Here is a 25,336-nt window from a genome sequence, read left to right on the forward strand (position 1 = left end):
TCTGGCTACTTTCTAGGGAGCTCCCACATGCCCCACCCCACCCCCCCATCTCCCCACCCACCCCCCTACCCACCCCCCACCCCCCACCCCCACCCCCCCACCCCCCCACCCCCGGCAACACTCTGCTAGCCTTTCCTGCATCTGGCTGAGACAATGAGCCAGAACCAACTGGTCCTGCCTCTTGGTGACCAATTGAGCAGGCAATGCATAGTCCATGGGGGCACTTTTTTGTGGGCAAAACAATTCTGTAATTTGACTCTCCTCTGAAGTGGAGTTGGTATCTTGCCAACCCTCCCTGTCCTTTTGAGTCTTGTCTCGGCTGGATCTGTTCGGTTTGCTACCTTTGTGGACCTTTAACGTTGGGGTAAACTAGCTATGGCTAGAGTCTCTCACCCCCTATACTGAACTCTTTCCCTCTGTTTCTGTCCATTCAGCTGTTGTCACCAGGGCGATTTTACGTAGAGGCTGGGCCATTCTTTGATCTGTTGAAGTTTGTGGGGGAATGCCTTGATCCCTGGTTGCCTTGACAATATCATCTGTTGATTTTGTTTTTCCTCAATAACCTCCTGTCTGTGTCTCTGCTTGCTGGGGATGGGGGTGGGGGGTAGACAAACAAAACGGGTAAGTACAAATCATTATCTGTTTGTTTCCAAACGCACAGACTGCACAGTACCGAGTGGACCATCGGCTGAGGGCTTTACCTGGTAATGATGAGTCACGTAGACTCACGTATTGCACTGGAACAGATGCACCAGTCTCGAGTGGGTGTTGACACAGGAGGGGCTAAGCTTGGGGTTGGCAGGTATATTGGTGGAGCTGCTTGAATCTCTAGGGGCTCTACCACGTGTCCCCTTCTTATCTGGCCTGTGTGTCACTTTATGTACAGCCCTTTCTCTTAGAGAACAGTAGAGGCCACTTTCCACCTCTCCTCTGGCTTCAGACCTGACCCTTCTCTGACCTGGCCAAACCTTCCATCTAGCAGGCAAAGTGCAGTTCTTTCTTCCCTCTGCATCCATGTTTTTCTCATCAGCTAGAAACAATTACGGATTACATTTATGAATCACTTGTATCCAGTGCCAGCATTGCCGAGCATGCTGATTGGCTACTACCCTGGTTCGTCCCGCCCACAGTAGCCCAATGCAGTGTTGCTATCCCATCCCATCTTCCAGATAAGAAAACAAAACCTGTCCCCCCTGCAGTGTGTGATCAAGCCCAGGACCTGCTAAGCAAGCACTTTTTATTTCTAGCACAAGGAGGGGAAAAACTGGAGGCAAAATACAGTACATCAAAAGCAACAGTGTGCCTCTCTGTCTTCTGAGACCCTCTCCTCAGTCATTTATAACATGGCCTCTGAAGCTGGCTTCCCTAACATTACTGATGCAGATTATTCCAAACATTTTCTCTTTCTTTTCTTTCTGGATTTAAAGCTGCTTGCCCCTCAACATTTTAAAATTTAAAATAAAAAATAAAAGTTTTGCCTGTGTCTTATATAAAACTAGCATATATCACTCCCTTCATCCTTCTTTCTAATTAGGGCTCACTGTGTAGCCCAGGCTGGCCTCTACCTCACACTACTGCCTCAGCCTCCTGAGATTACAGGCCTGTGCCACCTCAGCCTGACTGGATTCTTTTTTTTTTTTTTTAAGATTTATTTATTTATTGTTCGTATGTGAGTACGTTGTCGCTGTCTTCACACACACCAGAGGAGGGCATCGGAACACATTACTTGTGAGCCACCATGTGGTTGCTGGGACTTGAACTCAGGACCTCTGGAAAAGCAGTCAGTGCTCTTAACCACTGAGCCATCTCTCCAGCCCCCTGACTGGATTCTTAAAAGTAATAACTGCTGCAGAACCAGGAGCAGTCCTGAGTGACTTTGTCTTCCAGCTACACTTGAAATTGCTTGGTGTCCTTTGCCGTCTGGAAACCCCCTTTACTGCAATTAACTGGGAACCGTAGCTCAGCGGGTGCTTTAACGGCTCACTCACCGGAAGGGCAGAACAGAAAAGGCTCATTGGCAGATGGCTTTTAATAGTAGTCACAAAGGCCTGGGAGGCAGAGGAAAGTTCTACTCTCTCTTTACTGTCACTCAGTTCTGGGTGAGTTTGGGGATAGGTGGGGTTAAAAATTAACCTCTTGTCTCTAGCTTCCAGGAAGGCTAGAGGTATTTGTCCAAGTCTTCCGATCACCTCCTGGGGAGGGAGGTTTGGAGGAGAAAAGAGACAGCATCTATCAATTGTTTAGTGGTTCCTCCTGAAGTCAGAACACACACACACACACACACACACACACACACACACACACACACACACTTGCGGGGGAGAGGGTGGGGATGAAGGAGGGGGAGGGAAGAAGAGGAGGGGGCAGGGGGGAGGGCAGGGACCTGAGAGCCGGCCCTGTGCTCACCCAGCAGGATGCGGAAAATTCAGCTGGCTTCTTTTTATAGTTTCAATCATCCCTGGTAATGAAGGTTCTGCAATTAGAACTCAGCTGGCAGTTATGCTGGGAATGTGTGCGGCAGACTAGGATCCTGGGTCTGCGGGGGGCAGGCCTGTCTGTCAGGACACTTGGAGGCGCCCCTTAGGAGCAAGGGATGCGAAGTGAGGACAGAGCTATTTTTGCAGCCCACTTCCTAGCTGTCATCACATCTGGGATAAAGGTCCACTCGGGTATTACAACTTTAACATTTCATTTAAGCCACATCCGTTTGCGACTCTCTGTCAAGATGGAGAGGAACATTATTAACAGAAGGTCAATACATCCTTTATCTAAGCACCCCAAAACATGGAATTTAGGATGATTTTTCAGGTCCTCGATTAGAATTCGAGTAGTCTGTGAAGAGAGAATTTGTGGGAAAAGTATTCTAAGAGGATTAACCTAGTTAAGAAGGTAAACTGCGTGTCAGTCAATGAGAAGGCTCACTGCGTAGAGACTGCCAAGCCTGAGTTCCACCATGGGGACCCATGCGGCGTAAGGAAAGAATCGCCTTCCTCAATTCTCCACATGCTCTTTGCAGCACACTCACAAGTAAATAAACATTTAAACTAATTTTTAAAGACAGTACAATTTTAAAATACTTAAGCAGAAGGGAAGACAAACTTTTATTGTATACATACTATGTGCTAGGCCCTTGCTAAGTCGTTTGTATATTCATAATGTACATCCCTCGCAGCTTCTTAGGTGGCACTTTTCTAAGCTCTGCTTTATAGGTAAAAAGGAGGGTCACATTGCTAAGAAGTGTCAGGTCCCAACATTGAAGCCAGCCAAGGCTGCATCAACTGCTCCTTTTCTGAAGTATGAGGTAATGAGCTGGTTCTAGCCAACTCATCTGTTTACAAAACAGCTCTGCCTGCAGAGCATGGCCTGGCTGTTAGCAACCGGAGCTGTCATCACTGCTTTTTAAAGTATCTTTGCCGTAAAAGAGGGAGTCACATTTATTTCTTGATAAATTATTAAGTGTCTCTCTCATGCTCCTGATTCCTTCTCTATTGGATTTAAAGCTCTTGCTAAAACTCCTGCACTCTGACAACCAAAATGATATTATCGAAACAGAAAAGACATCTGCTCAAATTGACCACCTGGCAAGCCTATCTCAAAGGCACCACAGGCTGCCATTTGAGTTCCATTCGTCCTGGCCTCCTCAGCTGTGAGCTCTGGGGCCGCAAGCAAGCAGCAGACTGCAGGAAAACAGAAAGAGGAAACAGCAGCAGCAACAACAACAACCACGACAACCAAAAAACAAACAAACAAACAAACAAACAAAAAAATAAAAATAAAATAAAACCACTGCCTGTCGAGGCTCCCAGCTCTCAACTCTAACAATCTATGCTATACTATATAAGGATCACTGTTCTGCAAATGTTCAAGGTTCCAGAGAGTGGCATTGTTGCTGTGATAAACATGACCTTGCTGTTTGGTGGTAGGGGGTGGGGGTGGGGTGGGGGTGGATTGTGGAAATATTTAGAACTTGGACCCGGAAAAGCCATGGAGTGCTTGGAGATTAGAGAGCTGTTCTGTGGTGGCTTGGAAGGTGACTGAGAGAAGCACACGTGATGGAGGCCTGGCTTGTGGTGTTTGAGAATTACCTCGACTCTCATGTGACCTGTTTTCAATTAACAGTCTCGAAGGTGAGATATATTGCTGATTAGCTGGGGCTGGAACATCAGCTGTGATTAAGAAGAGGCCAGCATCACTGAGGCAAAAGTAAGAGGCTGTTTCCTCAAGGCCAGCACACAGAACCTGGCAGTGAGGGCTGTGAGGACAGCAACCTCACAGCAGACCGTGACAAAGGTGCAAGCATCTCCCGCATGGAACTGGTTTTAAACTCTCAAAGGGGTCATGAGAGCAGCTGAAGGTTTGAACTCTGCTCTGGGGTACAGACCCTGAAGGCAGGACAGGTGTGGCCATTGGTGGAAGTGCAGACTCAGCTGCAGTGAGGACCTCGGGATAGTGGAGCTGCCACAACCATTCGGTCTGCCAAGGACAGCAATGGGGAGGGTTTGAGCCTACAAGACAAGTTGTAGGTGACGAGGATGGCAGAGCCACCAAGGTGGGACTTCTCAAGCTGTCTTGATCCCAGAGGATCATGAATAAGTCTCAGACATTGGACACTGAGGTATTTTGATTTGTTTGGTGACGAGGTCTCACTATGTAACCCTGGCTGTCTTGGAACTTGCTATGTAGACTAGACTGGCCTCAGACTCATAAAGATTCACCTGCTTCTGCCTCCCTGATGCTAAGATTAAAAGCATACACCACTGCAACCAACCCTCGACACTGAACTTTTACACTGTGGACTTTGTTTTTGCTCAAGTATGATTTCTTTATGCCCTGGTATATTAGTCAGGGTTCTCTAGAGTAACAGAACTTATAGAATGAAATACATACATGCATACACACACACACACACACACACACACACACACACACACACGATTTATTAGAATAACTTACAGTCTGTGTAGTCCAGCTAATCCAACAGTGGCTAGCTGTGAATGGAAAGTCCTAGAAAATCCAGACTGCTTAATCCATGAGGCTAGATGTCTCAGCTGGTCTTTAGTATATGCTGGAATCCCAAAGGCACCAATACCAGTGAAGGAATGGATGTGCTAGCAAGGCAAAGGCAAGCAGGCAAAGAGCAAAAGCTTCCTTCTCCACTGTCCTTATATAAGCTTCCAGCAGAGGGTGTGGTCCAGGGTAAGAGTGGGTTGTTCCCTCACCTCAAGATCTGTGTCAAAGACATTTCTTCCTAACCCAAAGATTCAGATTAGAAGTAGGTCTTCTCACTTTAATTTAAGCTACAACAACAAAACCCCTCACAGGTGGGCCTGCCACTATTGCGTTTTTGTTCCTAATGTATTTAGGGTGACAACCAAGAATAGCCATCACACCTGGTTCTTCCCTTTTGAAGTAAAGTGTGTTATATGGTTTGGATGTCCATAGGAGATTACAGTTAAGAGACTTGAGGGGTTTTTTTTGTTTTGTTTTGTTTTGTTTTAGGATTGGGATTTTTAAAGATTTGGGGGATCTTTGGAACAGATTATAGTACAAAATAAAATGAAACTTAGAGGACAAGGTTATAGTTTTAAAGACTTTTTTAAAGATGTATTTATTCATTTATGTACAAGCATGTATGTCTGCATGTTATGGTTTTGAAAGTGAAATGTTTGTGTGTCAAGTAGACAAGGGATGGCTTGTGATGGTTGCTTTTAAGGTCAATTTGCTACAAATTAGAGTTCCCTGAGTGTGAACCCTCACCTGAAGAATTGTCCTGACTTCATCAATTGATGTGGGGAGACCCACACTGATTGAGGGCAGCACTGACTGCTGACAGCCTGGCAGAAGGGAGACTTTCCGTTAGCCCTCTCAGCCTTCCCTCCAGCCCCAGGGTAGATTTATCCTGTAGGCTGCTGCAGGTTCCTCGGCTGATATCAGAGCCAGTGTTTCCACGCCTCCTCCGTGCACTGAGGACAAGCAGTTCTCCAGCAACCTTCCAGGTTTTTGGCACCAGATTGGCATTGCCCAGCGACTCAGCCTTGTGGACTGAACAACTACCAGGCTACCAGCCTTCCCCGGGTGAGGCTGCCACTCTGAGACTACCCTGAGTGCTGAGGTACCCAGTCTCGAGGACTAATGGACTACTGGGATCTGATATCGTGGAACCCCATTCTCAGGGCTGATGACGCAGCTGTAAAGTGCTTCCCTGGCATGAGCAGGACCTTGGGCTCAATCCTCAGCTCGGCAATAAAATAAGATAGACCCGAGCCAGAGCGATGGCTCAGCAGTTAAGAGCAAGCACTTGCAGAGGGCTGGGAGTTTACATTCCAGCTCCCAGGCCAGTCGGCTCCACAAAGGCTGACTCTAACTCCAGGAGATCCGAAGCCTCTGACCCCTGCAGGGACCGAAGGGGTACATTCACATGTATCCTCTCATACACATAATTAATGAAATAAAATAAATCTTAAGAAAACGAACCCCTCTCTCCTGGTAGCCTAAGCCGATAAAACATTTACCATGTGAGGTTGAGGCTGAAGACGTGGCTCGGTAGTTGAGCGGACTCCTTACTTAACTCTTGCAGAGGGCTGGAGTTTGGATCTCAGCACCCTTACTGAAGGGTAACTTTAGGTCCAGGGTTGAGGCACCTTTCTCTGTAGATGTGCACGCACACACATCTCGATACACACATATCAACAAATAAAAATTAACTAGATCTTAGAAAAAAATTTTTAAACACGAATCTTCATTTATGCTTGTAGTTATAACAATACAATTTCATGATGGTACTAACTACTACTACAAGCATTGGTGTTTTCCTTTGAATAGTGGGCCAGCATGTCAGTAGCTACTCCTGAAGTAAGAAACCTTGGGTACCTTGTATAAGACTACCTGTCTCGGGGTTGGGGATTTAGCTCAGTGGTAGAGTGCTTGCCTAACAAGCGCAAGGCCCTGGGTTTGGTCCCCAGCTCCGAAAAAAAAGAAAAAAGAAAAAAAAAAGACTACCTGTCTCTGTCTCTGTCTCTCTGTCTCTGTCTCTGTATCTCTGTCTCTGTCTCTGTCTCTCTCTCTCTCTCTGTCTCTCTCTGTCTCTCTCTCTCACACACACACACACACATATACACATACACACACAATCATTTTACAGATAAGAAAACAGTATAAAAAAGTTTTAGGCTGAATTTGGGTTTTGCAGAAAAGTGACCCATTAAAACAGAAAGAAAAGCCAACCTAAGTATGTTTCTAAATGTAAGTAACTCAGCCCCCACCTCCATCAAACAGATCATTGAGAACAAACCTCCCTTCTCTGGTTGACTTAACCGGGAGGGAGTCTCCGTAGCATGTGCCAGTCTTACTCTATTCAGTAGACAGGAAATGCTGACTACAAGCCAATTTTCATTCAAGTAAATCTGTGGAAGAAGAAATCTATATTAACAGGAATCACCAACTAAATTTCAAGGACAGCTATCCAAAGCCATCTTTCATGATCATCTGCTGTTTTGAATATCGAGTGCCAATGCTCACTGCCATTTGTGTGGGCAATTGAGAACTGCCTGTCCGCAGTCAACACATGATCAATATTGGCATGTGCAATATGCAGAAGTTGGGGCAACATGATATGTCTGCTGGCTTCACAGACATATCTAGTAACTATGAAGAACTTGCTTGAGTTTCAGGCCATGGCAGTGACTGGTCTGGAATCTGACCCAAGCTAGGGAGTTAGAGTTGCGAGGGCTTCTCTGGAGAAGTCAGTCAAAAGAGCAAGAACTAAATCAAACTGTGATGCAAAGGGTATGGTTTGCAGAGAGAGGCGTAAGACAAGTTGTGAAGTTGCTGGCTTAGCCAACTGCTTTTGGGGTGGGGGGTCAGACAATGAGGCACAGTCTTGTGGCAGGGCTTGAAGGTAGGCAAACATTCTTGGAGCTGGGTGTCAGATCATACTTGGTCATTGGGCCAGGGCACTGGTGTACAGGGCAGAGCCTGCACAGCTGTGGGAAGCAACCCTGGGGTCAAAGTTTAGAGCCTGGGAAGATCTTCTGAGAGATCATATGGAAACAAAATGCTGAACATCATGTACTAGCATTAAAAATACATAGGAAGGAATATGTCTTAGGGTTTCTAGTACTGTGATGAAGCACCATGACCAAAGCAAGCTGGGAAGGAAAGGGCTTATTTAGCTTATATTTCCACACTGTAGTCCATCACTTAAGGATGTCAGCATAGGAACTCAAGCAGAGCAGAAATGTGGAGGCAGGAGCTGATGCAGAGGCCATGGAGGCTGCTCACTGGCTTGTTCATCATGGCCTGCTCAGCCTGCTTCCTTACAGAACCCAGGACCACTACCCAGGGATGGCGACACCCACAATGGACTACATGTTGCCTACAGCCAGATCTTACAGAGTCATTTTCACACTTAGGGTTCCCTCCTCTTTGATGACTTCAGGTTGATACAAAACTATCCAGCACAAAATAACAAGTAACAACCCCTTATTCCCCCAAAGCAATCACCGTTGAATAAGCTAGACTGAAAGTATAGCATAACATTTATACACAATATTTATACCAATAGCAGTTATATATTTACAAATAACTTTGTACTTAGTTGTAGGTATACTTTTTGGAGGCTACTTTATTGGGGTCTATTATCAATCTTCCTTTCAACCCTTATTCTACCCGAAACCCTTCCAACCTCATAATACTAGGTAGGAGAGAAAGGTTAGAGGGGAAAGGGGCCATAGACCTCTTTAGACAGCACCCTGTTGATTAGGGGCATTGAATCCCTTGGGGCAAGTCCAATCTTCGTTGTTAGAATATCTGCACCCAGCAATCCAGCAATCCAGCAATCCAGCAATCCAGCAATCCAGCAATCCAGCAATCCAGCAATCCAGCAATCCAGCAATCCAGCAATCCAGCAATCCAGCAGTCCAGCAGTCCAGCAGTCCAGCAATCCAGCCATCCAGCAGTCCAGCAATCCAGCCATCCAGCAGTCCAGCAGTCCAGCAGTCCAGCAATCCAGCAATCCAGCAATCCAGCAATCCAGCAGTCCAGCAATCCAGCAGTCCAGCAGTCCAGCAGTCCAGCAGTCCAGCAATCCAGCCATCCAGCCATCCAGCAACAGTAAAAGCACATCAGAGAGCAGCAGCAGGGGGAGCGGCAGCTGCCACAGACCCTCTTGTGGTTCTTGAATTCATACCCTCTTTAGGCCCCCGAATTCCAAACATAAACTACCTGCAACTGGCAAGAATCATGCCCTACGAAGAGCATGAGACAAGCACAGTGGCTGTGGACAGTCTGAAGTGGGCCCATATCCCACACCTGGGATTAAAACAAAAACATATTCGCATAACATAACTGGGTTTTTAAAGAAACCAAAATCCTCACTACATTCACCTAAAGTAAATTTCTATTGTGCATACTTTAAAAGGAAATCTTGTAGAACTTTGGGTCAAACCCAGAGCCCCACACAGTCCAACACTGATCAACAGACACCACCAGCTCTGATTCTATACATTCGGGCATCTGTTTTTCACGTACCATCTGTTTATGAAGTGCTGCAGACCGAAGCCAAGGCCTGCTGCATGCTACACAGGGGCCCTACCACGGAGCCACACTTCCGGCCTTTACTTAATAAGATTTGAAGCTTTTCCATATCCAGGTACACTACTTCACCACCTTCTCTTTTTTTCTCACTCTTTAAAAAATTTTTTTATCTTGTTTGTTTTTTTAGATAAGGTCTCACTTTGTAGCCCTGGCTGGCCTGGAACTCCCTATGTAGACCAGGGAGGTCTCAAATTCATAGAGATCTCCCTGTTTCTGCCTCCAAAGTGCTGGAAAGACATGAACCGCCAAGCAGGGGCTGTTTTTCCTTATTAGGTAATTATGAGAAATCCAGTCTCAGTGATGCCCTCCAGCTTGCAGCTTGTTCTGGTTGTTCTTGCTGAATGTTTATCTCCCTCCCATCCCCGATTTCATGCTATTTTGCTTCTTCCATGGCCTTTCTACACACTGCTTGCTGTGTTGGCTGAGCAAGAAGAATGAACAGAATCACAGTATTGTGCCCACTTTGGGCTGCTCGATGTGAGCTAGAAGCCATGTAGGAGATTTTGACCTAGCAGGTCTCTTGCCTCAACACATGGGCCTTCCTGAGAGTGGCTGATGTTGAATGGGGTGGGGATAGTGCCACGGGTAGTGCATTGGGTAGACGTAATCGTCCCATGTCTACCCCCAGCCCCAGCCATGACCTAGGGAAAGGCTTTACTCTACAGCCTTGGATTCTGATTCAGAAACTCAAACTTTGACTGGCAGCTCTGAATACAGATCCACTTGGCAAATTTATTTCTAAGAGAAAAGGTCCTTTGAGAATGTCTCTGGCTTGGTGGTTACCATCCATTTCAGTGCATCTAGGCTGTCGAGAGTGGCTCGCTGGACTGAGTCATGATGAATTATGTGTGGCTCTGCTTTCAGACTTCGTAAAGTGGGGGTTGGGGATCAGCTCAGTAGTAGAGCACTTGCCTAGCAAGCGCAAGGCCCTGGTTCGGTCCCCAGCTCTGGGAAAAAAAAAAGAGAGAGAGAGAGAGAGAGAGAGAGAGAGAGAGAGAGAGAGAGAGAGATTTCCTAAAGTGAGAAATTGAGGAAGAAGTTACATTAATGACCTTCTTTCTTCCTGAAGGTTCAATCAAATGATAGGAGAGCAATCTGCATAGTAATTAAAATCCCCTTCCAAGTGAATCCCTGTGCCTCAGCGGAGGAGAGCATAGAAGTTGTATCTATAATGAAACTCAGACCCATCACCTCTAAACTGTGGGGAGGTTAATTCAGGCTGTGCAGACACAATCAGAGGGAATGAGATCTATAGCCATGGTCATGGGGACAGGCTCACGTTGTTCCCAACAGTGGAGGGCAATGGGACATAAGCTGTCACACGAGACAAGGCTTATGCTGGCAGCAGCTGCCTCCTTCTGGGAATGCTGGTAAATTCCACGACCACTCCAAGTTATGAATGGGCTTTTTGCCCTTCTTAGGTGTCAGAGCAGAAAACACACAGTACAAAATTCTTGCCCTAAATCCTCAAATCAAAAGATTTTATGGCTAAAGGCACTGTCATAATTTGGAGGAGCTGGAGTTGGTCAGAAGGAGATGTGTAATCCCTGATCTTTTAGGGACGTCTACCCACAGACCCCCATAGTGTCTGTCAGGTATAGTTGATACTTGGCAGGGCAGTGTCAGGGGATGGGGTGGTTGGGAGGGACAGTCTCATGACCAGAGTGGCATTCCTCAAGTTCTTACTGTCCCAGGGGATCATATGAAGTCTTATTTTCTGAGATAAAATACCATTTACCCCTTAAAGAGTAAATAATTCTTATTTACTCTTTAGGGTGCTGATGTTAACCAAAGAGCTACAACCTAAAATTTACTGGCCAATATCAAGGAGGACTCCTGGGCTTCCAGCGTGTTTCCCAGAAGGCCGTTGTGCTCTCTCCCGGGCTGAGTTACTCTCAGTTCCACCTGACACCAGCAAACTAGCGAGTCCCCGGTCATCAGACTTATGTTTTGTCCAGCTCTGGTCTTCAGAACAGAAGTAAGCTTTGTTCCTTATTGTTTACCCCTGACAGAGTTCTAGTCCTGACAAGATCTCAGAGAACACTGTTCTACCCAGAGTCCCAACACTACTCTTTGTTGAGCTTCACGTTCTGTGTGGTCCAAGGCAGGACTTAGGATGGGTTGTGCCACGTGTGAGGTAAGTCTATATGGAAAAGTGTCCACTTACTGAGAGGCAGTGAATGATCACAGGTCATTCTGCATGATCCGAGACACCGGCAGCATTAAGTACTGACGTGGTGTGATGACGCTGGATTTATTACCCCTCCCACCCACCCCGTGTGTGTGTGTGTGTGTGTGTGTGTGTGTGTGTATTAGAACACCCATTTTCACCTCTTCTCCTTAGATATTTTTTGGGAGGTGGTGGTGATAGTTTGAATGAAAATGGCTCCCATAGGCTAATAGAGAGTGATACTATTTAAAAGGATTAGGATATGTGGCCTTGTAGGAATGAATGTGGCCTTGTTGGAGGAAGTAAGTCACTAGGGGTGGGCTTTGATGTTTGAAAAGCTCAAACCACGTTCTCTCTCTCTCTCTCTCTCTCTCTCTCTCTCTCTCTCTCTCTCTCTCTCTGCTATATCTGAAGATCCAGATAGGTCTTTTCATACTACTCTCTCAGCTACCTCTCCAGCCCTGTGTCTGCCTGCAGGACACCACGTTTCCTGCCATGATGACAATGGACTAAACTTTTGTACTGTAAGCCAGCCCCAGTTAAATGTTTTCCTTTAAAAGAGTTGCTATGGTCATGGTGTCTGTTCACAGCCATACAACACTGACCAAGACACCCCCCCCCCAACAGTTGTATGATGTAAGACTTTCCCTTGGCTGCAATAACAAATGGGCCATATATTTGGTGATACAAAGCAGCAGCAATTAATCCCTGATATCCAGGAAGCCAAATGTATGAAATATGTACCACTGGGTCCAAATCAAGTTGTCAGCATGGGTTCTATCCCTCCAAAAGTTCTAAAAATGATTCCAGAATCTATCCCAGCATGGTTTGGTTCCTGTTGCCGTGACAAAATATGGATAAAAAGCAACTTGGGGGAGGTAAGGTTGACTTGGCTTACACTTTCCTCATCATATCCCTCTATCATAAAGGGATATCAAGTCAGGACAGAAATTCAAGGCTGGAACCCGGAGACTGAAGGAGAGACCATGAGAAATAAAGCTTACATTTCCAGGACCACCTCCCCAGGATTGACACTTCCCACAGTAGACTGAACCCTCCTATGTCAATTAAAAATCAAGAAACTGTCCCACAGTTGACAATGGATGCTAATCATGATATAACCCTTTTATCTAGCAGCTTCTAGTGGCTACCGGAAACCCTTTGCTTGTGACCACCATTGCTATACACTTGGAGGTAAACATCTTCAGTATTTCTCTGATATATCTTTGTGCTATTGTCTCTACTCTATGTGTATATGTATACTTCTCCTCTCCCTCATAGGAATACATGGATTTGGGTCTACCCAGATAATCCAGAATGATCTCCTCATTTCCAAATCATCAATTTAATAACATCTCCAAAGGCCTTATTCTAAGTAAGATAACATTTCAGATTCTAGGGATTAGGCTCTGATCCCTTTGGGAAATGCTATTCACGCTATTAAAAAATGCTTCTACAAAAATATACTTTAGGTAATTCAAGTAAAATACCTTGTGTTTTTTTGTAAACACTTCTTCAAATGGATATAACCTTCATTGGACCCTAGATCTCCAAAAGGTATTCTTGTGTCAATTCATTAAACAGGTGTCTCACACCATATTTCCCAATCTGGAGGAAAGCAACCCCCATTTATTTAATGAAGGCTTTTCCTAAAGTCTTCTGTACTAAATTGTCATTAAGTCTCTACCTACTAGAACCCTGAAAGGAGAAACAGACAGGAAATGAGGTGACTAGTCAACAGACAAGTGGGACAGCGGTCACAGCGAAGCTTTGGGAAAATAAACTAGAACAATGGTTTACACTCTGCTCACCTGTCTCCTAAATCATAGTGACACAAGTATGTAAGGAATGGACACCGGAGTCTCTGGTCACAGCAGCCCTGTGGGAGGGACTAAAACCAGCTATTGGACATTCAGGCTACTTCCCTGGGACTAATCACGAGTTTCAATGTTTCCTTCCAATCTATCACAGCTTCTGGACCTCCAGGCTTTTGTGTGTAATTGCTGTCTTTGAAGTCAATAGAACACAGCTTTACAGAACTCAGTCTCCCTTGGGAGGAAGTACTGGCTTTTTGCCATTGGTAGGTAACATTTTCAAGAAGAATCTGAAGGTTGGGGTGGAAGAAAGAAACTATGTAGATTCAGAAGATTAAGCTGAACAAGACTGCTGAGTTACTGATAACTGGGGTCAGGGAAGATTATCAGGCAGAGGAGGACAGGAGAATAAAATCAGCTGAAGACACAGTGCTTTGTTAACAAAGACAGCCATTCAGACTGCAGGACAAAGGCTTAAGCAGCCAAGCAGGGAGGACTATTGTCTGTTCTTCAGTGTCAAGTATAATTATCTTCTATGCTAAAAAGACTCTCATGTAATGCTTCCTCCACCTTCCAACTGGAAGGAAGGCCTTCTCTCCCTTGACACACACTGTGACTCCTGTAGGCTCCTGAAGAGAGGCGAGTGGGAGGTGGTTGACTAGCACTCCCCTCGGGCTCCAGGCTGCTTTCAAACATCACTCTTCTATGTTCTTGTATTCAGGTTGTACTGTTCTCTGTACTTCCTTTCCGTCAACGCCATCAACATATCAAGTTCTTCCTTTCTCGAAAAACGATGCCATTTTCTTAGATGGTGTACATATGGACCACCTGCGTTAGAACACATGATACCCTTGGTTCTATTCCTATGAAAGGCATCTATGATTTAGTTATTAAATCTATAGCACTTTCTCACCCTCCTTTCTGTACCTCTGGCGGTTGGCCCTGGTGGCCATTTCACCCACAGAAGTCTCTTCATGTGCTCTTTGTATATCTTCCCATCCTTTGCGATGCTTGGTTCTCATCTGTCATGAGTTTTCTTTCCCCACATCTTGCCAACCCCTGCACATTCTCTCCTGAAAGTTTTCTGTTGTCTGTGGATTATCCCATTCACTTCTGGGATTCCAACTATTGTCATATCAAGACGCTGGTGATTCCCAAATATTTGATCCTAGCCCAGCTCTCCAGCTCCCCAGCCCTTTTATACAGCTGCTTGGTGCACATTTCCACCCACGTATTCTACCACACCTCCATTTTAACCCAGTCAAACTGACTTGCCACCATTCCAAGAGCTTGTACTTTTGCCATTCTTGCTGAATTACGTGTAACTTATGTTTTATATACATTATACTACTGAACCCTTAATTAACATGCTGACTATGTATATCCGTTCTTTATTGTTATTACTGGTACAATTATGAGCACTCAATATCCTCATTGTTATTAAATTTTTTTATTGAAATGTAAAATACAAAGTCATGCATACTAACTGCATGGGTGAATGAATTAACTTAGCCATCATCCCCGTCTAGACAGCCTCCCAAAGGCCTGCCTGTGTGCTTTTCCCTCCCTCCCTTCTTAAATGTAGCTGCACTTTATATGCATGCGATTTTTATCTGTTTTCCAGTTTTATAAAAATGGCATCACAGAGTCCATATTGTTTTGCTTAATGTTTGTTCATGTTGTCCAATAACCCTACTGGTAGCTACTTCATTCTTTTCCATTCTTACATAGAAGCCCATTCTGCAAGTGTCACTATTGAACATTTAGACTGTTACTCCTTTAGAAATGCCACAGGTGCTACTTGAATATTCTAGTACGTATCTTTTCATACATATACCTCTGCCAATGTCTGCCTTGTGTCTGTCATTTTAAATGCTTAAATGACTCATCAAGTCTGTGAATCACACAAGCATATTAGATAGCAAGGAAAATAATTTAAAAAGCTCTTGGTAGATTGTGGTAATTAACTCAAATGAATGTAGTTAAATTTAACATTGGTAAAAATAAGGTTTTCCATTTTGCTTTAACAAACCTATTATTGCACATGGTATTTGCCGGTTAAAATGGAAAAGCCTGAACAACCAATGATAAGGGAGAGGCTATCTTGAATAAGAATCAATCTCTATATATTTTGGATATAAGGCCTCTATCTGTTGTAGGATTGGTAAAGATCTTTTCCCAATCTGTTGGTTGCCGTTTTGTCCTAACCACGGTGTCCTTTGCCTTACAGAAGCTTTGCAGTTTTATGAGATCTCATTTGTCGATTCTTGATCTTAGAGCATAAGCCATTGGTGTTTTGTTCAGGAAATTTTTTCCAGTGCCCATGTGTTCCACATGCTTCCCTAGTTTTTCTTCTATTGGTTTGAGTGTGTCTGGTTTGATGTGGAGGTCCTTGATCCACTTGGACTTAAGCTTTGTACAGGGTGATAAGCATGGATCGATCTGCATTCTTCTACATGCTGACCTCCAGTTGAACCAGCACCATTTGCTGAAAATGCTATCTTTTTTCCATTTGATGGTTTTGGCTCCTTTGTCAAAAATCAAGTAACCATAGGTGTGTGGGTTCATTTCTGGGTCTTCAATTCTGTTCCATTGGTCTATCTGCCTGTCTCTGTACCAATACCATGCAGTTTTTATCACTATTGCTCTGTAATACTGCTTGAGTTCAGGGATAGTGATTCCCCCTGAAGTCCTTTTATTGTTGAGGATAGCTTTAGCTATCCTGGGTTTTTTGTTATTCCAGATGAATTTGCAAATTGTTCTGTCTAACTCTTTGAAGAATTGGATTGGTATTTTGATGGGGATTGCATTGAATCTGTAGATTGCTTTTGGTAAAATGGCCATTTTTACTATATTAATCCTGCCAATCCATGAGCATGGGAGATCTTTCCATCTTCTGAGGTCTTCTTCAATTTCCTTCTTCAGTGTCTTGAAGTTCTTATTGTACAGATCTTTTACTTGCTTTGTTAAAGTCACACCGAGGTACTTTATATTATTTGGGTCTATTATGAAGGGTGTCGTTTCCCTAATTTCTTTCTCGGCTTGTTTCTCTTTTGTATAGAGGAAGGCAACTGATTTATTTGAGTTAATTTTGTACCCAGCCACTTTGCTGAAGTTGTTTATCAGCTTTAGTAGTTCTCTGGTGGAACTTTTGGGATCACTTAAATATACTATCATATCATCTGCAAATAGTGATATTTTGACTTCTTCTTTTCCGATCTGTATCCCCTTGACCTCCTTTTGTTGTCTGATTGCTCTGGCTAGAACTTCAAGAACTATATTGAATAAGTAGGGAGAGAGTGGGCAGCCTTGTCTAGTCCCTGATTTTAGTGGGATTGCTTCAAGTTTCTCTCCATTTAGTTTAATGTTAGCAACTAGTTTGCTGTATATGGCTTTTACTATGTTCAGGTATGGGCCTTGAATTCCTATTCTTTCCAGGACTTTTATCATGAAGGGGTGTTGAATTTTGTCAAATGCTTTCTCAGCGTCTAATAAAATGATCATGTGGTTTTGTTCTTTCAGTTTGTTTATATAATGGATCACGTTGATGGTTTTCCGTATATTAAACCATCCCTGCATGCCTGGGATGAAGCCTACTTGGTCATGATGGATGATTGTTCTGATGTGCTCTTGGATTCGGTTTGCCAGAATTTTGTTGAGTATTTTTGCGTCGATATTCATAAGGGAAATTGGTCTGAAGTTCTCTTTCTTTGTTGGGTCTTTGTGTGGTTTAGGTATAAGAGTAATTGTGGCTTTGTAGAAGGTATTCGGTAGTGATCCATCTGTTTCAATTTTGTGGAATAGTTTGGATAATATTGGTATGAGGTCTTCTATGAAGGTTTCATAGAATTCTGCACTAAACCCGTCTGGACCTGGGCTCTTTTTGGTTGGGAGACCTTTAATGACTGCTTCTATTTCCTTAGGAGTTATGGGGTTGTTTAACTGGTTTATCTGTTCCTGATTTAACTTCGGTACCTGGTATCTGTCTAGGAAATTGTCCATTTCCTGAAGATTTTCAAATTTTGTTGAATATAGGTTTTTATAGTAAGATCTGATGATTTTTTTAATTTCCTCTGAATCTGTTGTTATGTCTCCCTTTTCATTTCTGATTTTGTTAATTTGGACACACTCTCTGTGTCCTCTCGTTAGTCTAGCTAAGGGTTTATCTATCTTGTTGATTTTCTCAAAGAACCAACTTTTGGTTCTGTTGATTCTTTGTATAGTCCTTTTTGTTTCTACTTGATTGATTTCAGCTCTGAGTTTGATTATTTCCTGCCTTCTACTCCTTTTGGGTGTATTTGCTTCTTTTTGTTCTAGAGCTTTTAGGTGTGCTGTCAAGCTGGTGACATATGCTCTCTCCTGTTTCTTTCTGCAGGCACTCAGAGCTATGAGTTTTCCTCTCTTTGCGCAGCTCTCATTGTGTCCCATAAGTTTGGGTATGTTTTACCTTCATTTTCATTAAATTCTAAGAAGTCTTTAATTTCTTTCTTTATTTCTTTCTTGGCCATGTTATCATTGAGTAGAGCATTATTCAACTTCCATGTATATGTAGGCGTTTTTTCCTTATTGTTGTTGAAGCCCAGCTTTTGCCTGTCATGGTCTGATAGGACGCATGGGATTATTTCTATCTTTCTGTACCTGTTGAGGCCCGTTTTTTGACCAATTATATGGTCAATTTTGGAGAAAGTACCATGAGAAGCTGAGAAGAAGGTATATCCTTTTGCTTTAGGATAGAATATTCTATAAATATCCGTTAAGTCCATTTGGCTCATGACTTCTCTTAGTCTGTCTACATCTCTGTTTAATTTCTGTTTCCATGATCTGACTGCAGGGAAACAAATAACCCTATTAAAAAATGGGGTTCAGAGCTAAACAAAGAATTCACAGCTGAGGAATGCCGTATGGCTGAGAAACACCTAAAGAAATGTTCAACATCTTTAGTCATAAGGGAAATGCAAATCAAAACAACCCTGAGATTTCACCTCACACCAGTGAGAATGGCTAAGATCAAAAACTCAGGTGACAACAGATGCTGGCGAGGATGTGGAGAAAGAGGAACACTCCTCCATTGTTGGTGGGATTGCATACTGGTACAACCATTCTGGAAATCAGTCTGGAGGATCCTCAGAAAATTGGACATTGAACTGCCTGAGGATCCAGCTATACCTCTCTTGGGCATATACCCAAAAGATGCCCCAACATATAAAAAAGACACGTGCTCCACTATGTTCATTGCAGCCTTATTTATAATAGTCAGAAGCTGGAAAGAACTCAGATGCCCTTCAACAGAGGAATGGATACAGAAAATGCGGTACATCTACACAATGGAATATTACTCAGCTATCAAAAACAACGACTTTATGAAATTCGTAGGCAAATGGTTGGAACTGGAAAACATCATCCTGAGTGAGCTAACCCAATCACAGAAAGACATACATGGTATGCACTCATTGATAAGTGGCTATTAGCCCAAATGCTTGAATTACCCTAGATGCCTAGAACAAATGAAACTCAAGACGGATGATCAAAATGTGAATGCTTCACTCCTTCTTTAAAAGGGGAACAAGAATACCCTTGGCAGGGAAGAGAGAGGCAAAGATTAAAACAGAGACTGAAGGAACACCCATTCAGAGCCTGCCCCACATGTGGCCCATACATATACAGCCACCCAATTAGACAAGATGGATGAAGCAAAGAAGTGCAGACCGACAAGAGCCGGATGTAGATCGCTCCTGAAAGACACAGCCAGAATACAGCAAATACAGAGGCGAATGCCAGCAGCAAACCACTGAACTGAGAATAGGACCCCCGTTGAAGGAATCAGAGAAAGAACTGGAAGAGCTTGAAGGGGTTCGAGACCCCATATGAACAACAATGCCAAGCAACCAGAGCTTCCAGGGACTAAGCCACTACCTAAAGACTATACATGGACTGACCCTGGACTCTGACCTCATAGGTAGCAATGAATATCCTAGTAAGAGCACCAGTGGAAGGGGAAGCCCTGGGTCCTGCTAAGACTGAACCCCCAGTGAACTAGACTGTTGGGGGGAGGGCGGCAATGGTGGGAGGGTTGGGAGGGGAACACCCATAAGGAAGGGGAGGGGGGAGGGGGATGTTTGCCCGGATACAGGGAAAGGGAATAACACTCGAAATGTATATAAGAAATACTCAAGTTAATAAAAAAAATAAAAAAAAATTTAAAAAAAGAATCAGTCTCTAAATCCACTTGGACAATGTTCCAGTCTTATAGATGCTACTGCCCAGTTCACTGGGCAGTGAAAGTTTCCTGGTTGCTGACACTGGGGAGTAAGGGGGGTGGGAAGGACAGCATGAGTGTGGTACAGAGACAATAATATATCATGGGGAAGTATGGGGAACACACTTAAGATGGGAGCTTTTTTTCCTGAGTCAGAGCCAAACCAACCAACGAACTAAACCTCACAGCAGCCCCAGCATTGCCGGGGAGATGGGGAAGGGCTGAATGGCATTGTCAAAAGGCCTGGAGGTGATGGACTGTGTATATCCTGTCTAGGCTTGCAGCTTCTCTGAGAGGAGCTTATGTGGGAGCAAGTCATTTGTCCAGTAAAGAATGGCAGACCAAACAGAGTGACCATGGAGCTGGAGGCTCCTGTAGCAGGCACTCTGCACAATTATGTAAGTCTTCCCTCCAATGATGCATCTTGAGAGGGTTTCTGGGACATTGTTTAGCCATGATGATCTTAACCTATGAGCTTAATTTTTGCTTTGCGGGTTAATCTGTTTTTATGTCATCTTGACACAGTCTTGAGTCACCTGGGAAGAAGGAACCTTAATTAAGGAATTGTCCAGATTAGATCTACCTTTAGCCATGTCTGTAAGAGATTGTCTTAATTGATGATTGATGTAGGAGGGCCCAGTCTACTATTGGTGGCACCATCCTTACGCAGGTAGGTCTGCACTATATTAAAAAACCACGCAAGCTTGAACCTGGAGAACAAATCAGCAAACAGTGTTCCTCTAGACTTTTCTGGTTTAGTGCCTGCCCCAACTTCCCTCAGTAATGGATTATGATCTGGGGGGTTGTAAGGTCTAATAACCCCTTTCTTCCTGAGTTGCTTTTAGTCAGAGTGTCTTATCACAGCCACACTGGTAGACTAGAAAACTTTTCTAACTATATTTGTTTTTTACAGGCTAGGTCAAGAGAATATGTAATGTCCATTCTGACATCACTTGCCCCATTTAGTAAAAAAAAAAAAGCAATGAATGCCAGGTCTTGTATTAGGCTGGTGATCATCTTTCAACAGATGGCTTTCAATCCTCCCTCTTTGTTTCAGGGCTCTGTAACATTGTCAACAACATTTAACATTTACTTTTATCTATGTGTATGTGTGTGGGTGTGTGCATGGGAAACCAGAGGCATCCCATTCCCCTGGAGTTGGAGTTACAGGTGGTTGTAAGCCATCTCAGGTGGGTGCTGGGACCTGAGTTCTGGTCCTGTGCAAGCACAGTATTTGCTCTTCATCGCTGAGCCATCTCTCCAGCTCTGGGCTGTGAAACTCTGAGCTTAAGCAGTGCAGTTCTTCTTCCACTGCATGAGTCCCATATCTGTGTGAATATATGACTTGTCAGGGCGTGTGTAAAATACAGCGGGCATACAAAAAGCTCTTCAAGTATGTGAGCTAACACCTTGTAAAACAAAATCCTGTATGGTCTGCCAGTGTCAATAAATGAAACATTACAGTAGTTTCCAAAGCTCCTTCCAGAGCTTAATCCTGTTTTTCCAGGAAAGGCAAATGTTCTCTTAATTTTTTATAGCATTAATTCCTTACTCTTCTTCATAAGGTTAGTCCAAAACCTGCTTAATTTTTAACCTCTTAAAATTATATATATAAATTATATAATACAGAATATATCCCCTAGTATTTGATTTTTATAAAGATGTTTTGTCTTATGTGTATTGTGTTTTTGTGTGCCCAATGCCTGCAGAAGCCAGAAGAAGACATTAGATACCCCCTGGAACCGGAGTTATAGATGGTGTAATTCCTAGCGCCTGGTGACTGCTAGGAATTGAACTTAGATCCTCTGAAAGAACAGCCAGTGTTCTTAACTATTGAACAGTCTCTCCAGCCTTTCCTCCCACACTATAAGAAAGAGGAAGAGGAGGAGGAAGAGGAGGAGGAGGAGGAAGAGGAGGAGGAAGAGGAGGAGGAGGAAGAAGAGGAGGAGGAGGAGGAAACAAGGCCTCATCATGTAGCCCTATTTGACCTGGAGTGCTACATAGACCAAGCCAGCCTGGCACTCACAGTGTTCAACCTACCTCTGCCTCCTGAGTGCTGGTATTAAAACATGTATGACTACACCCAGTTCAGATTTATTTAATGTTTACTTATGTGCACACGTGTCTGTGTAAATGTCAGCCACATGTATATGAGTGCCCATCAGAGAGACCAGAGGACGATGTTGGAGTCTCTGGAGCTGGACGCATAGGAGGTTGGGAGTCACTTTCATCCTGACACGGATGCTGGGAACTGAAGCTAGGCCCTCTGGTGACTGTGGTGGTACACACTGGAGGATATACAAGGATAACATTTGAAGGCAGGATGCTATGGTGTTAAACTTTAAAATAACCACATTTTGCATAGTATTTAAGAGCTGTTTCTTGGTCCAGTTTTGTAAAACTAGATGACTTTGTCAGCTCCTGGGAGCTTGGCATTTTGTCTTTTCGCCTGCATCTATGACAGCTTGGAACAGATTTTAAACTGTGCTCTGTTTTGTTTTGAATCAAAACATTATCTAATCAGTCAGTCAATCAATCAATCTATTATCTAATTATCTCCATACAGATATGCATATATAAATACAGCATGACCTTTTGATGTGTGTATACAGTGTTGAATACCTACAGGAAGGTAATTAGCTATTTCAGATACTGTGCTGGTTTGCGTGTTTAGAATCCTCTCTACTCCTAAGTTTTAAATGTGTGATGAATTGTCATCTCTCAGAGTTGTCCTACTGCTCTAGGGCATTAGACATCATCTGTTGTATTCAACCGCAGCCCTACACCCATCGACCATCTTCACATCTGTGCTCTCTACCCCAGACTCTGGGAACCGTTAAAACTTACTGTTCTACACTAGCGTCATACACTACACTCTACTTCCTCATGTGAGAACCCACGCTGTTTTCTTAAAGATTGGTTTTTATGTTTTTTAATTACGTGTCTGGGTGGAGGGATGTACACAGGAGTAAGTGCTTACAGCGGCTAGAGGAGGACGTTGGAGCCTCCGGAGCAGGGGTTCTCAACCTGTGGTTCGTCACACTTTTTGGGATCCAAACAACCCTTTCATAGGAGTTGCCTAAGACCGTCAGGAAACACAGATTGCATTAAGATTCATAGCAGTAGCAAAATTGCAGTTATGAAGTAGCAACGAGAACGATTTTATGGCTTAGCGTCATCACAGCATGAGGAGCTGTTAAAGGGTCATAGCTTCAGAAGGGATGAGAACCACAGCTCTGGAGCAAGAGTTACAGGTGGTCTGAGCAGCAGACTCAATTCTTTCCCCCAAGGAGCCAATATGCACTCTTAACCTCCGAGACACATCTTCAACCTCAACACAGTGTGTTCAAATTAGGAATTCATCCTTTTTATGGCGAAGTAATGTTTCATTGCAATAGTAACCACATTGTCTTTGTTCATTTATGGGATAGACACTTAAGTTGGTGAAAGGGTCCGTTTGGAGGCTCAGCAGGATGGAATGCTCTCAAAGTCATAGAAAGCAAAGCGACCAATACACTAAGAGGAGGTGAAAGAGCTTAAGAGACTTCTAGCAGCTCATGTAGCACTTCTCAACATGTTCATGGCAACCCTGTTGGGGCTCGTGTATCAGACACCCTGCATAACATGTTTACATTACGGTCCACACCAGCAGCAAACTTAGTCATGAAGTTCCTCACCACAACATGTGGAACTGTATTAAAGGGTGACAGTGCTGGGAAGGCTGAGCACCACTGGGCTAAGTAGGAAGGGGAATCAATGTTTGAACTTCAGCAGCTTGACTTTAAAAGCCACATTTCCAGCCACCACACTTCTCCAACAAGAAAGGCCAGTCAGAGCCCTCCTCCAGCACTCTGATGGTAAGAGGATTCCTTTCTAGTAAGGAAGATTGGATGCTCTCAGCCAGTGGCCTCATGGGACAGCAGAAACTGCCAGCAGCTGAACTCAAAGCTGCCTTGACAGGAAGAAGCAGAGGGAGAAAGGCAAGGAACGGTCTCAGTGGCCCATCCATCATTCACTGGCCCACACCCCTTCTGGTTTCACATATGCTTTCTGATAAATAGTCTCTGCTTTCCATTCTGCCTAGCCTAGGTCAAACTGAGTTGCCCTCCCCCTGTACCCAGGGCCCAGAATGTACTAGGCAAATGCTATGCCACTGAGCCATCACCTCCTGTCCTAAACTGACTCTTTGACATTTGTCAGAACAGTCTTAACTGACATGGAGGATAGTGGTGTCTCCCAAAGATGTCAACATTTATGAAAAGCATTGCGTTGGGAGCTGTAGACTGCATTTTCCTGACTGTACTGGTGTGTGTGTGTGTGTGTGTGTGTGTGTGTGTGTGTGTGTGTGTTTGTGTGTGTGTGTGCGTGTGTGTGTGTGTGTGCGCGCACAGGAATGCCGTCTGTTAGGAAAGTGCAATGGTGGCCTTAAAGGAGCTTGTCATCCCTCACCAAATACTGTCCCATCTTAGAAAAGTCTTTCTAGGGAACCAGATGTACTGGATCTCCTCTTCTAAATTAGGCTGCTTGGTCTGTTGTTGTTGTCGTCGTCGTTGTTGTTGTTTATACCAGCTGACCGAGTAAGTCAAAATGTAGGTGCTTTGCCCATGAATCCTTGACTCTCCCAAATACATAATAAAATTAATATTTCCTCTTTAGAAGTTTTTTTTGCAAGTCATCACTGGCAAACTTGCCGAAAGTTACAGGTAAAGAGCAACCTTCCAGCCTTCTTCTTTGTTTTTTGTTTTTTGTTTTTTCGGAGCTGGAGACCGAACCCAGGGCCTTGTGCTTCCTAGGTAAGCGCTCTACCACTGAGCTAAATCCCCAGCCCCCCAGCCTTCTTCTTTTGGGTGAGTGTCTGCAAATGAAGGGCTGAGCTGGAAAGTGCCCAGCCATTTAATCTTCCCTTTCCCTAGGAGCGGAGCGTTTAACCAGCAGAATAGCAGGGTCTTGCTTTGCTCTTACACTGAGTGTCTCCACCCCATAGTTTCCAGTGGAGCACCACCAAACCCCACACAGGGCTCTTAACTCTTTAAAGTGCACTTCCGGGGCTGGAGAGATGGCTCAGTGGTTAAGAGCACCCGACTGCTCTTCCAGAGGTCATGAGTTCAATTCCCAGCAACCACATGGTGGCTTGCAACCATCTGTAAAGAGATCCGATGCCTTCTTCTGGTGTATCTGAAGACAGATACAGTGTACTTATATATAATAAAGTGCACTTCCTCGTGGGATAAAGATTGCATGACTTAGACTTTGAATGAATAGGACTTCCCTCAGCACCAAGAACAGTCTTGTTGCTGATGTGACCTGGGCAACTCCGTGACTCCATGTGCTGTCGGAGTCTTCCCAACTTCCCTAAGTCCCCTCCTTTCCAAATTTCACCCCAGTTGCCTTTTCTTTTCTTACTCTTTTTTTTTCTTTTTTTCGGAGCTGGGGACTGAACCCAGGGCCTTGCGGTTGCTAGGCAAGAGCTCTACCACTGAGCTAAATCCCCAACCCCTTTTC

The 25,336-nt window shown here is 44.1% G+C and overlaps 1 long non-coding RNA gene across 1 annotated transcript; it reads left to right on the forward strand.

The window, feature by feature from the left end:
• Positions 1-12,624: 12,624 nt before the first annotated feature.
• Positions 12,625-21,920, forward strand: LOC134485756 (uncharacterized). Its single transcript, XR_010064006.1, has 2 exons — positions 12,625-12,958; positions 21,544-21,920. It is a non-coding gene; the product is annotated as an uncharacterized LOC134485756 (long non-coding RNA).
• Positions 21,921-25,336: the final 3,416 nt, after the last annotated feature.

This window comes from Rattus norvegicus, chromosome 2 (genome assembly GCF_036323735.1).
Source record: "Rattus norvegicus strain BN/NHsdMcwi chromosome 2, GRCr8, whole genome shotgun sequence".
NCBI lineage: Eukaryota > Metazoa > Chordata > Mammalia > Rodentia > Muridae > Rattus > Rattus norvegicus.